General features: G+C 41.3%; 1 pseudogene; it reads left to right on the top strand.

Moving 5' to 3' along the window:
• Positions 1-14,693, top strand: part of LOC121445423 — a 140,695-nt pseudogene that overhangs the window by 108,903 nt on the left and 17,099 nt on the right.

The raw sequence follows: 14,693 nt of genomic DNA, 5'->3' as shown, positions 1-14,693 counted from the left end.
TACAGGCTTTTGTAGTAAGATCTAATGATTCTCTGAATTTCCTCTGTGTCTGTGGTTATGTCCCCCTTTTCATTTCTGATCTTATTTATTTGCGTGTTCTCTCTCTGTCGTTTAATTAGTTTGGATAGGGGTTTGTCGATCTTGTTGATTTTCTCCAAGAACCAGCTTTTTGTTTCATTGATTCTTTGGACTGTTTTCTGTGTTTCTATTTTGTTGATTTCAGCCCTCAGTTTTATTATTTCCAGTCTTCTACTTCTCCTGGGCGCGTCTGCTTCTTTTTTTTCTAGAGCTTTCAGGTGTGTTTTTAAGTCCCCAATGTATGCATTCTCCGTTTTCTTTAAGTGGGCACTTAGTGCTATGAACTTTCCTCTTAGCACTGCTTTCATTGTGTCCCATAGGTTTGAGTATGTTGTCCCTTTATTTTCATTAAATTCAAGGAAGACTTTAATTTCTTTCTTGATTTCTTCCTTGACCCAGGCGTGGTTCAGTAGTTGACTGTTCAGTTTCCATGAGTTTGTCGGTTTTTTGGGGGCAGCGTGGTTGTTGCCTTCTAACTTTAATCCGTGATGATCTGATAAGACACAGGTGGACACTGAGATTTTTTTGTATCTGTGGAGGTTTCCTTTGTTTCCGAGTATGTGGTCAATTTTTGAGAAGGTTCCATGAGCTGCAGAGAAGAAGGTATATTCTTTCCTATTTGGGTGGAATGTTCTATAGATGTCTGTTAAGTCCATTTGCTTCATTACCTCCAATAATTCTCTTAATTCTCTATTAGGTTTCTGTCTGATTGACCTGTCCCTTGGAGAGAGAGGTGTGTTGAAGTCTCCTACTACTAGTGTGTGTGGTTTGATGTCTGCCTTGAGTTCTAGTAATATTTCTTTTACATAAGTAGGTGCTTTTATATTGGGGGCGTATATATTCAGGATTGAGACGTCCTCCTGATGAATTGTTCCTGTTATGAGTATAAAGTGACCGTCTCGGTCTCTTCTGATTGATTTTAGTTTGAAGTCAGTTTTGTTAGAAATTAGTATGGCCACACCTGCTTTTTTCTTAGGACCATTTGCTTGAAACACCTTTTCCCAACCCTTTACTCTGAGTAGGTGCCTGTCTTTGTGGTTGAGATGTGTTTCTTGCAAACACAGAATGTTGGATCCTGTTTTCGTATCCAATCTTTTAGCCTGTGCCTTTTTATAGGTGAATTGAGCCCATTAATATTAAGTGATATTAATGACCAGTGGTTGTTTACTCCGGTTATTCTTATTGCTTTTGGTAGTAGAGTTTGTGTGTCTCCTTTCTTTGAGATGTGCTCGTGAAGGGCCATTAGATGCCTGGGTTATTGTAGGCAGTGTTGGCAGTGGTGGATTCCTTGGGTTGCGATTTTCCTTCTATTACTTTCTGTAGGGCTGGATTTGTGGCTACGTATTGTTTAAATTTGTTCTTATCCTGGAATGTCTTGTTTTCTCCGTTGATAGTGAACGATAGCTTGGCTGGGTATAGTAGTTTGGGTTTGCATCCATGGTCTCTTAGCTTCTGCAGAACCTCTATCCAGGACCTTCTGGCTTTCATAGTTTCCATCGAGAAGTCAGGTGTAAGTCTGATCGGTTTACCTTTATAAGTTACTTGCCCTTTTTCTTTTGCAGCTCTTAATATTCTTTCTTTAACCTGTATATTTTGTGTTTTGATTATTATATGGCGAGGAGATGTTTTTCTTTGATCCAGTCTGTTTGGTGTTCTGTATGCTTCTTGAATATTTAAATGAATATCTTTCTTTAAGTTGGGAAAGTTTTCTTCCATAATTTTGTTGAAAATATTTTCTGAGCCTTTGAGCTGTGACTCTTCTCCTTCTTCTATTCCTATTATTCTTAGGTTTGGTTTTTTTATTGTGTCCCATAGTTCCTGAATGTTTTGTGTTGAGAATTTGTTGGCTTTGCTGTTTTCTTTGATCTGTTCGTTTATTTTCTCTATGGTGTCCTCAGCATCTGAGAGTCTTTCTTCTAGCTCTTGGATTCTATTGATTATGCTTGTTTCTGTAGACTCAGCTCGTTGGCCTAGATTTTCCATATCCAGCTGGTCCTCAGTTTGTATTTTCTTCTTTGCCTTCATTTCAGTTTTCAATTCTTGAACTGTTTCCATTACCTGTTTGATGGTTTTTTCTTGGTTTCCCAGGGTATCATGTACGTATTTACTCATTTCTTCAAACTTTTTGTTGTACTTCTCATCCATTTCTATAAGGGCATTTTTTACATGTTGTTTAAGGGACTCTATTATCTTCATAAAGTCGATTTTTTCCACTTCTTCTGTGTTAGGTTGTTCAAATACTTCTGTTGTAAGATCATTGGGTTCTGATGTTTTCATGTTGTTTTTCGGATTATTGGGTGAGTTCTTGCCTTGGCGCCTGCCCATCTCCTCCTATTGATCCTATCCAATGGATCCTTTAGAAACCGGATCAGGTTTCCCTGCTGGCCAAGGGCTCCGCTTACAAAATGCCCTCACTCTCTTTTGTGGTTCCTGCTGCAGGCCAAGAACCCTCTCACCCCTCCGAAGGATCTTCAGGACAGGACCAGGCTCCCCTTGTGCCAGTGACCTGGCCAACCAAAGGCCTACCTCTTTGATTCAATTGTAGTAGGGCGATCTGCTCTCCTTATTGCAGCCTGTCCCAGCTGCTTGGGTCTGGCCACCGCTCAGCCGCGTCTGGCGCCGCCGCCGTGCTGCCGCCGCCGCTGCGCCGCGTCTGGCGCCGCCGCCGCTGTGCCGCGTCTGGCGCCGCCGCCGCTGCGCCTCTGTGCGTCTGGCGCCGCCGCCGCTGCGCCTCTGTGCGTCTGGCGCCGCCGCCGCTGCGCCTCTGTGCGTCTGGCGCCGCCGCCGCTGCGCCTCTGTGCGTCTGGCGCCGCCGCCGCTGCGCCTCTGTGCGTCTGGCGCCGCCGCCGCTGCGCCTCTGTGCGTCTGGCGCCGCCGCCGCTGCGCCTCTGTGCGTCTGGCGCCGCCGCCGCTGCGCCTCTGTGCGTCTGGCGCCGCCGCCGCTGCGCCTCTGTGCGTCTGGCGCCGCCGCCGCTGCGCCTCTGTGCGTCCTGGATCCTGTTTTCTTATCCAATCTCTTAGCCTGTGCCTTTTTATAGGTGAGTTGAGCCCATTGATATTAAGTGATATTAATGACCAGTGGTTGTTAACTCCGGTCACTTTTTTAGTAGTAGGGATTGTGTGTTTTCCTTCTTTGATTTGCGCTGGTGAAGGGTCTCTAGATGTCAGGGTTATTGTGGTCATTGTTGGACTCCTTGGTTAGTGATTTTCCTTCTATTACTTTCTGTAAGGCTGGATTTGTGGCTACGTATTGTTTAAATTTGTTTTTATCCTGGAAAATTTTGTTTTCTCCATTTATAGTGAACGAAAGTTTGGCTGGGTATAGTAGTCTGGGCTTGCATCCATGGTCTCTTAGTTTTTGGAGTACATCTATCCAGGACCTTCTGGCTTTCATGGTTTCCATAGAGAAGTCAGGTGTAAGTCTGATAGGTTTACCTTTATAAGTAACTTGGCCTTTTTCCTTTGCGGCTCTTAATATTCTTTCTTTATTCTGTATATTTTGTGTTTTGATTATTATATGGCGAGGGGATGTTTTTTTTTTTTTTGATCCAGCCTATTTGGTGTTCTGTATGCTTCTTGAACCTTCATAGGTACATCTTTCTTCAGGTTGGACCATGTCCTCTGCTTGCTCCTATTGCTATCTGACTAGTACACCACAACTGTCTCTTCCCATACCCTTTTGTTCATCATGTCTCAACTCCACAAGCACATCCAACCTGGATTCCACTATTCACCAATACTCTTCACAACTACTGAACTCAGACTATGAATTTTGTAGTCTAAATCCACCATCAGACAAGGGACTATTTAAGTGTAAACCTTAAGATTTTTATTAAGAGTCAAAGGTAAACTGAACTGGTAAAAGTGGGTGTGACTTTGAGTGCACACAGATAGTTGTTCTTCACAGGTGTGTCTCCACCTGAATGGGAACCTGGTACAGCAACTTAAATGGAAAGACTGAGGAGCCATGGTGGTTTGCTAAGGGTAAAAGGCTATAAATGATCACTCTGGACTCTGCAGTCTTGAAATTACCTTGACAGAAACAGAAAATGAATCTAGTGAGGATCAGAAGTCAGTCTAAGCCAACTGGCAACAGAGTTCAACTCAAAGTATGAGAGAACACTGAGGATCTGAAGCATCATGCAGATCCTATAACTCAAAGAAGGTCTCTTCTCTAGAGAGAGACCCTAGGGAGATGGTCACAGTTTAAGTCAGTGACTTCTACTGACTTTCCTTTTTATATTCTCACATATCCAGGTCACATACTTGCCTCTTCCTCTTCTCAAGATTCAAAGTAGCCAATCTCTCCAGTGCATAAGAACCAGAGAAGAATGTTAACTTGTCTTAACAATAGAGCATACAGATAAGCAAAAGGATGGACTCTAGAAGAATGGGAGCCTGAGATATAATTTTTATCTTCTTCATCTGGCTTCTTCTTTGTGGAAGTCCTGCCCACAACTAAAATTCTTTCCACCCCACATTAAACCACAAAACTGTAGAATCCAGAGTCAAAATACATTGCCCCTGGAAATCACATTGGCATCATTTAATGTGTAAAATTGAAGAAATATTTCCACACTATGAGTCTCATTTTCATTACCTGAGATTTCATGGTGCTCAAGCTTTGCTCAGCTGCCACCCGCAACCTGTACATATCTAACACCCTCTAGCAGCACGCAAGAAGACCCTAGCACATGGGACTTGGGTAAGACTCCTCTGATAATATGGTGTCATAAATTAGATAGTGCATGTCTCTCTCCAGGCAAAAAGAAATTTCCTCTAAGGCTTCCAACAGTATCCAGTGTCACATTTTTAACCCTTCAACATTCCCAGGTTCCAAGGTCTTCTGCTGAAAACTATACCACTCCATCCTGAACTTCCATACTCAAGTCCCATTGTCTATCAAAACTGTGTCCTATAGAAGCCTAACTCACAAAATGCCACATAATGGCATTCAGCTAGCAAGGAAATGCTTTTTCTGAAACTCTTTGACTAAATAGATGGCATTAATGCACTAATGACTTCTAATTGCTGCCTCTCTGACAAGTACACAACCGCTGTCTCTTCCCATAGTCCATCCCATATTATTGTCCAACTCTCCCCACACACGAAACCTGGATACTGCTATCCCTCCAGACTCTGCACAAAAGCGTGGACTTCTTAGGAAAAGGACATGTTCAGGTAAGAAACTTGTTAAATGAGTACCTGAGTACTCTGGATTAATCAGCAAAGGTAAGCTCAGCTGATATCTTTGAATGTGACTCTGACTGCAAATATATGGTGGTTTTTCATGAGTGAGCTTCCTTCTGAATGGGGATCTGGGACAGAGAACTTAAATTAAATGACCTAGGAGCCATGTTGGAGTGCTCAGTGTCACACATTAGAAATTTTCCCTCTGTGATCTGTGGTGCTAAAGTTCCATTTGGCAAAAGGAAAAATAAAACCCATTGAGGTATGCAGTGAGTTTAGCCTAGCAGGTACCCAGACCTACCCTGAAAATCTTACTGGGGGTACAGGTCCTGAAACTCAAAGAATTCTTTAGTCTTCACAGGAACCCCAAGGAGAGGGCACAGTTCTTCAGCTTCAACCAGTTCCTTGTATTGCCTTGCCTCCCTTCATTCCTACTTGCCCAAGATGCACACCAGCCTATACCTCTTTTCTAACATTGAGGTAGCCACCTCTCTCCAGTGCACAAGGTCTAGAGAGAGAGGTAAACTTGTCTGGGATTACCACAGATAGAGAAGAGACACAGACTGGGTTGGATTCTAGTACCATGGAGCCTTAGGAATGATTTCCTCCTCCATCAGCTGCTGCAGATGCAACTGAGGATAAAGTGTCAGAGATTAGACTGCTCCTATCTCTTTCCCTCCTGCAAGAAGTTTCTTATTATGCTCCCTCCAATAGTATCTTCTCTCTCCTTTACTACTCCATACTTTTGCCAGGTTCCCTGCTGTTCCGTTAAGTCAATACCATGCCACAGTGTACTTCCATGCTCAAGTTGCATTGTCTATTAAAACTGTGTCTTACAGACACCTACCCTCCCTAGTATATCATTTAGTGACCATCAGCTATCATATGAAATGTGAACATAAGCCTCTGAGCACTTTTTCTAAATTTCTCTGTTTAATTGAGTGTATTCCTACCTAAATATCTTGGATTAAAGGCTTATAAAAATTATATGGTCTCTATAGTAAGAATATTAAACTGTTGTGGATGTATACCTAAAATCTAAGGACTTGCGAGATTAGGGCAGAAGGAACCTGAGGTCTAGGTCAACAAGAATTATAGAGTACAGACTGAGATCCTACCAATGCTGGATCTGAGGCACAGAGAGGAATGGAGACACATACAGTGATTAGAGTACATCAGAATAAGTTTAAGAACTTCATGGACCCAGAGCAGGACCATTTCCATGCATAACCCTTTAGAACATCATTCACTGCATGAGACTCTGTAGATGAGGATGATATTAATCATGCAGATGCCAATATTGTTCTAATGACTCCTTACTGCTGCCTCTCTGACAAGTACACAACGACTGTCTCTTCCCATAGCCCGTCACTCATCACCTATCAGCTCCACAAGCACACAAGACCTGAATACTGCTATCCTGCCAGACTCTGAACAACAACTGAGCACAGACTGTGGATCTGTTATGATAATACCACTAACAGGTAAGCAACTTGTTAAATGGGCACCTAACTATTCTGACTGGATTCAGCAACAAAGGTAAACTCAGCTGATATCTGTGGACATTACTTTGAGTGCACGTAGATGGTGATTCTTCACAAGTGAGCTTCCTCCTGAATGGGAACCTGGGACAGAAATATAAACAGAACAGCCTAGGGGGCATGTTAGAGTGCTCCGTGTCACACATTAGAAATGATCCCTCAGTGCTCTGTGGTGCTAAATGTCCATTTATTTAAAAAAAGAAACCAGAATCCATGAGGGTCCACAGTGAGCAGCCCTGCAGGTACCCAGACCTCCCCTCAGAATCTTACTGGAAATCTTATGATTCATGCAGGTCCTAAAAGTCAAAGAAGTTTCTTTAGTCTAGACAGGGACACCAAGAATAGGTCACATTCCTCATCTTCAGCCGCTTCCTTCATTCCTTCTTGCCCAGGGCACACATCTACCTATTCCTCTTCTCTCATACTTAAGTAACATCCTCTCTACAGTGCATAAGATCTAGATAGAGAAGTTAAATTTTCTTGGCTCATCATATATAGAGACACAGTCTGGGTTGGAATATAGTACTATGTGAGCATTGAAAAAAATTTCTCCTCCTTCATCAGCTACTGATGCTTTGGAAAGTCATGTTCACAGATAAAATGCTGTCCACAAAAAAAATCATCATCTCTCTAAAAGTCCATTATTTCCACCCCATATGAAGCCTTAAAAATGAAGATGACAGAGTCAAAATCCATTGTCCCTGGTTGTCATCTTAGAATCATTTATGTGTGACCGGGAAACATATACTCCACAATCTGCATCCCATTTTCATTATCTGACTATTCACAATGCTTACCCTTTGGATAGCTACCACCTCTACATCATGTACTTATTCCACATCTTCAACCTGCAGACAAGAAGGCCATTGCACAAGGCACTTAGTGATGATAAGGTGAAGGAGGTTAGACTGTTTATGCCTCTCCCCATGCCCAAAGGAATTTCCTTTTGTGCTCCCAACAGTAGTATTCTATCTCTCATTTATCAATCCACACTGTTGGCAATGTCCCTGTTGTACCATTTAGGCAATACCACACTGACCTGTAGTTCAATGTTCAAGATCCATTGTCTATTATAACTGTGTATTAAAGAAGCCTAAACTTCTGAGAATGGCACTTAGTGATCATCAGCTATTAAAAGAAATGTGACTAAGCCTATTAGAACATTGTCCAAATCTCTCTTACTAATGGATGATACTCCCTCTTAAATGTTTTAGACCAAAGCCTAAGAAAAAAATCATACAGCTTCAAAAATAACATCATTAACCCATTATGGATATTGTGTTATATATTCCAAGAAGTTGTGGAATAATGGAAGTAGGAGCCTAAACTCTAGGCCAACCTGATTTATACACTGTGATCCTACCTATTCCTCTGATATGGAGGCTCAGACACACACAGGAGGGATCTGAAGCTCAGAGAAAAATGGAGACTCTCCCAAAGGACCAGAGTAGACCAGCTTAAGTGTGTAGATGTCATGGTCCCTGAGCAGGACCTTTTCACTTCACCACTGTAAGAGCATTATTCTCTTTCTGACTCTAGAGAAGGGTATAAGGTTAAGCAGGTAAGCTACAGACTTACTATACTGACTCCTCCTGCTGATTCTCTGACAAGGACTCCACGACTGTCTCTTTCAATAGCCATTATTCCATCATATATCAGCTCTACGAGTCCACTCAACCTGGAACCTTCTCACCAAGACTCTGCACAACTACAGAGGTCAGAATCTGAATTATGTATTCAAACTCCACTGTCAGGTAAGAACTACTTAAATGAAAATCTTAAGATTCTGTATAAGAAACCTGTTGAGGATCTCTTTAAGTGTCTTTCAACCATTTTTGATTCCTCTGTTGAGAGTTCTCTGTTTAGGTCTGTACTCTATTTTCTTATTGGATTATTTCTTCTTTGGATGATCAATTTCTTATGTTCCTTGTATGTTTTGAAGATCAGCCCTATGTTCTGGGGGGGGGGGGTGAAGATATTTGTCCATTCTGTAGGCTGCTATTTTGTCTTATTGACCATGTCCTTTGCTTTATAGAAGCTTTTAGGTTTCAGGAGGTCCCATTTATTAATTGTTTCTCTCAGAGTCTGTGCTACTGAAGTTATATTTAAGATGTGATCTCCTGAACCAATGCATTCAAGTGTACTTCCCACTTTATCTTCTATGAGGTTCAATGTGGTTGGCTTTATGTTGAGGTCTTTGATCCATTTGGACTTGAGTTTTGTGCATGGCAATAGATATGGATCTATTTTCTTTCTTCTACTGTGGATATCCAGTTATGCCAGCACCATTTGTTGAACATGCTTCCTTTTTCCACATTAATTTTTTTTGTTTTTGTCAAAAATCAGGTGTTTGTAGGTATGTGAATTGATATCTGTGTCTTTGATTCTTTTCCATTGGTCCTCCTGTCAATACCAGGCTGTTTTCAGTACTGTAGCTTGTTAGTAGAGTGTGAAGTCAGTGATTGGGATTGGGATGCCTCCAGAAGTTCCTTTATTGTACAGGATTGTTTTGGCTATCCTGGCTTTTTTGCTTTTTCATATGAAATTAATTAGGTCTTGTTCTTTCAAGGCCTGTGAAGAATTTTGCTAGGATTTTGATGGATTTTACATTGAATCTGTAGATTGATTTTGGTAAGATTGCCATTTTACTATGTTAATTCTACATACCCAAGAGCATGAGAGATCTTTCCATTTTTGGTGTCTTCTTCGATTTCTTTCTTCAAAGAAACAATGGTAAACTGAACTGGTAACAGTGGATGGGACTTTGAGTGCACATAGATGGAGGTTCTTACATCCTAAATGGGAATGTAAGACAGACAATTTAAATAGAAGATCCTAGGCACCATGGTGGAGTGTTCAGTGTTGTACATTAGAAATGGACACTCTGTGCTCTACGGAGATGAAGTTCCACATTTGGCAAAAGGACAAGCAATATCCCATGGAGGTCAGCAGTGAGACTATGGAGCAGGCAGCCAGAACTCACCTCAGAATTTTTACTGGGGCTGAAGAAATCATAGGTCATGCAGTTCCTGAAACCCAAAGAGTTCTGTAGCATAGACAGGGACCCCAAGAAGAAGGTATGGTCCTTTCTCAGCTTTAGCCAGTCACTTCTATTTACTTCCCTTATTTCATTCTCACTTACTCGGGCAATCCAATTTCCTATTGCTCTTCACTAGCACTAAAGCAGCCACCTCTCTCCAGTGCACAAGGTATGGAGAGGAAGATTGACTTATCCCATTTCACAGCACATAGAGACAGAAACAAGCCTAGAGTCTAGAATCAAGGGAACTTTAGAAATGATTTCCCTGCCTTTATTCTGCTGCTACTCTGTGAAAGCTTAGCCCTCACATAACCATCATCTCCCTGTTCAAGTTCATTATTACCTACCTTGACTTAAGCCCCCCAAAATGAAGACTACAGAGTCAAATTCCATTGTCCTTAGTTATCACCTTGGCACCATTTAATGTGTGACATGGAAACATCCACTTCACAGTCTGTGTCTCCTTTACATTATCTGAGCATTCACCGTGCTCACCCTTTGCTCAGCTACCTCCTCTATGACATCCACTTATCTCACATCTTCAAACTGCAGACAACAAGATCAATGATCATGAGGTAAAGGAAAGATGTCACTGATGATAAGTGGCAGATTATACTGTTCCTGTCTCTCTTCCTCCCACAAGAAGTCTCTTATTATGCTCCTACCAATACCCTTTCTATCATTTATTATCCTGCACTGTTTCCAGTTTCCAAGTTGTTCCATTTAAAACGATACCTTTCCATTCTGGACTTCCATGATCAAGTCGAATTATCTATCAAAACTGTTTCTTAAAGATATCTACCCTCCCTAGTATGTCACTTAATGACCATCAGCTGTCAAATGAATTGTTTTCGTGAGCCTCCAAGAACTTTGAATCTCTCTGACTGCCAGAGTCTATTCTTACCTACATGCTTTAGATCAAAGGATAATGAAGGTCATATGTCTTTAAAAATATGATTAATAATCTGTTGTAGACATGACATGTTCCTAAAACCCCAGAACCTGTGAGATTAAGGCAAAGGGAGCCTGAGCTCTAGGTCAACCTGAGCTATGCACTGCGATCCTACCTATCCCAGAAGGATAGAAGTTCAGAGAGCCACATGAGGGATATGAGGCTTAGAGAGGGATTGTAGAATGAGGCTAACAGGCCTGCTTTTTGTCCCACCCAGCTCCTGCATGGCTAGCTTTACACCCAAAGTAACAACACACAAATTGTATACATTTAAACATTACCTGGCCCAATAGTTCCAGCCTCTTAATAGCTAATTCTCACATCTTGCTTAACCCATTTCTAATAATCTGTGTAGCACCACGAGGTGGTGTCTTACTAGGAAAGATTCAGCAAATCTGACCTGGTGGCTGGCTCCATGGCGGTCTGGCTCACTTCCCTTCTTCCCAGCATTCTGTTCTGTCCACTCCACCCACCTATGTTCTGACCTATCAGGCCAAGCAGTTTTCTTTATTAATCAACCAATGAAACAACAGATAGATAAAGACCCTTCTACATCAAGGAATGGAGACAGACACAAAGAATCTGAGTAGACCAGGATAAGCGTGTGAAATTTCACTGTTCCAGAGCAGGACTGTTTCCCTGCAGTACTCATAAGAGCATCATTCTATCCATGAATCTCTGAAGAAGGGTATAGGTGAAGCAGCTAGAGATCAGTCATGCTCTGCTTGCTCCTACTGCTTCCTCCCTGAGGATACCACAGCTGTCTCTTTCCATAACTCATTCTTCAACATTTACTGGATCCACAATCACACGCAAATTGCAATCTGCTACCCCATCCCCATGGCTCCTTACAAGTACTGAGCTTAGGCCATAGATCTTGGAGACCAAATCACTTGTCAGATAATATGCTTGATAAGTGGGAATATAAGAATGTTGGATTCAGAATCAAAAGTAAGTTGAGCTGCAAACTATGGATGAGAAGTCAAGTGAACATAGATAGTGTGTTGCCACCTCTATGGGAATCTGGAAGAGGCAACTTAAATGGAAGGACAGAGAAGCATGATGAAATACTATGGGTTGCAGACTCTAAATGATCCCTGTGGCTCTGTAGTGCTGACGTTGTATTTGGTACAAGGGGAAACAGAAACCCTTGGGCATCAGCACTGCACCTACTCAAACTGCCAACCAGGATTCAGCTCAAAATATGAAACATAAATGAGGTGTTAAATTCCAGGTGTCATGCAGGTCCTGAAACTCAAAGAAGGTCTCCTCTCTTGTGATAGACAATGAGAACAGGGTAGATCGTGTCTCAGCTTCAGTGTTTTTCTACTGATTTCCCTTATTTCAACTTACACAGGCCACAACACTGATTCTTTCTCTTCTTAAGCACTGAAGTAACCAACATGTCTCCAATGCATTAGGTCTATAGAGAGAGGTTAACTTGACCTAGCTCACAGCACATAAAGACAGACACTGGGCTGGAATGTAGAACAATTGGAGCCTGAGAAATGATTTCCTCCACCTTAATCCTACTGCTACTTTGTGAAAGTCCTGCCAACACCCAACCATTGTCTTTCCCTTCAAAGTCAATTCTTCCTACCTCATATTAAGCTAGAGAAACTTGACTTCAAGACCAACTTGAACTACATAGTGATGTCTTATTAATATTTGTAATTTTCTGTTTTAATTACATTTCATCTTATATTACAAAAGCAATTTGCAAAAGAAAATGTTTATTTTGCTCATAGATAAAGAATAACCCTTCAGGGCAGAAAAACCACAGCTATAAGAATTGAAACAGATAATCACATTGTGTTTAGTTGGGAAACAGAAAGCAGTGAATGCTGGTTTTCTGCTCACTTTTTCTTTTCATTCTGTCCTGGATTCCAGCCCTTTGTATAGTGCCACCTTCATAAGTTGGGTCATCTTACCTAAATTAACCTAACCTACATGACTTCTCCTCAACTCCTCCTTCTTTCTCCCAGCATTCAGTTTACTTTTTCCCCACCCACCTAAGTTCTGCCCTATCAATAGACCAAGGCAGTTTCTTTATTCATTAACCAATAAAAGAAACAATAGACAGAAGGACCTCCCACACCATTTCCCCTTTTCTGATTAAACAAAAAGGAAGGCTTTATATTTAACATAGTAAAATTACATATAACAAAACAGGTATCAAGCAAGAATTATAGTTACAATATTTATATCTACTTTTCTTTTATCATAACTAAGGAAAACTATAACTATAAATTCTTCAAATCCATTAAAGACTCCAGAAGGATATAATATTACCTAAGGAAACAAAAAATTCATTGTAAGCAACTTTCAAAACACTAGAATAGTCAGAGACATCTCACTACCTGGACAGTCACCGAAAGTTTTTCTGTACCATTGGGGCATCCATCTTTAGCCTATAGGCCCATAGTATCTGGCAGACTTTTCTGTAAAACAGAAATATTTTAAAGACAGTTCTGACTATATTGGCAGTTTGTCAGTCACTTTATTCTGTGAAAGAGGATGTCTGGCAGACTATTTCATGTGGCAAGGATTGTCTCATCTTTAGGCAAGTTCAGAAGTCATTTCTCTGTGGGTCTTGCATGACCAGTTCATCAAGCAGTCCAGGCAAGAGCAGTTTCTAGCCCAAATGGCTAACAAACTCCATAAGGAGCCTCTTCAACACCCATTTTCCTATTGAAGTAGCTTGGTACTGCCAGAAGCAGATGTGTCTCACTGTCATGAAAAGTCCTAAGGTCTTAAAAAATTTTGAATGCCATATTCTGGAGTCTTTGATGGAGTTGAAGAATTTGTAGTTATAGTAATAGTTTACCTTAGTTATGATAAAAGATAAAGTAGATACTGTAATTCTTGCTTGATACCTATCTTGTTATATGTAATTTTACTACGTTAAAGTTAAAACCTTCCTTTTTATTTAAACAGAAAAGGGGAAGTTTTGTGGTATTCCCCTCTGTATGTTGTGATTATCTTTAATGAATAAAGAAACTGCTTTGGACCTATAGCAAGGCAGAACTTAGCTAGGTGGGGAAAACTAATCTGAATGCTGGGAGGAAGAAGGCCAAGTCAGGAGAAGCCACAGACCTGCTGCTGGAGACAGACGTGCTAAAACTTTGCACAGATTAATGAAGATAGGTTAAATTAAGATGTAAGAGTTAGCAAATAAGAAGCTAGAGCTAATGGTCCAAGGAGTGATTTAAATAATATAGTTTCAGGGCTGAACAGCCGGGAACCAACAAGCAGCCTCCTTTCAACAGAAACCAATATTAAATGCATGTGTGTGTATGTATGTATGTATGTATGTACAAAAATAAAAAGCATACAAGTGGCCACAAGAACAGCAATAAAGTCTGTAGACACACTCCTGGTAAAGCACAGGCTGGCCAATGTGAAAAAGCATTTCGTCTTGGACCAGTACTAGGGAAAGCTGGGGAGATGAGCCTAGATATATAGTGACCAGTGTCTGGACTCTTACAGCGAAGTGGTGCTCACAACTTGGACCACTGGATCCCTTCCATCCATCATCTACTGTCTCTCAAGGAGACAAGCACACTGAACCACTGAAGACTGAAGATGACTTCTGGGGTTCTACATGGACTGTTGCTACTGAGGAGGTTGATAAAGAGAGGAACATTTACCAGTAAGTAAGCTCTGCCTGGCAAAGGCTGGTTTCCTCAAGCACACTTTCCACAGGTCATCCCCACAGACCACACCAATATATCCTCTAATGTGTCTCCTCCTCCCATCACCAACCAGGGAGGCAAGGCCAGGACTGGAATAAGTTTAGACTGTTATAAAAATAGGGATGTTTATCATGAAATTTTCAAACATTTATAAAATTGGAGAGCACAAAAACTTCCCTGTCCAATGAGTTACCTCC

This window comes from Microtus oregoni, unplaced genomic scaffold (assembly GCF_018167655.1).
Source record: "Microtus oregoni isolate MIOR12 unplaced genomic scaffold, Mior012 000188F_ref0000398, whole genome shotgun sequence".
Classification (NCBI taxonomy): Eukaryota; Metazoa; Chordata; class Mammalia; order Rodentia; family Cricetidae; genus Microtus; species Microtus oregoni.
Note: the sequence above shows the minus strand (reverse complement) of the source record. Positions and strands in the feature narration are given on the sequence as shown.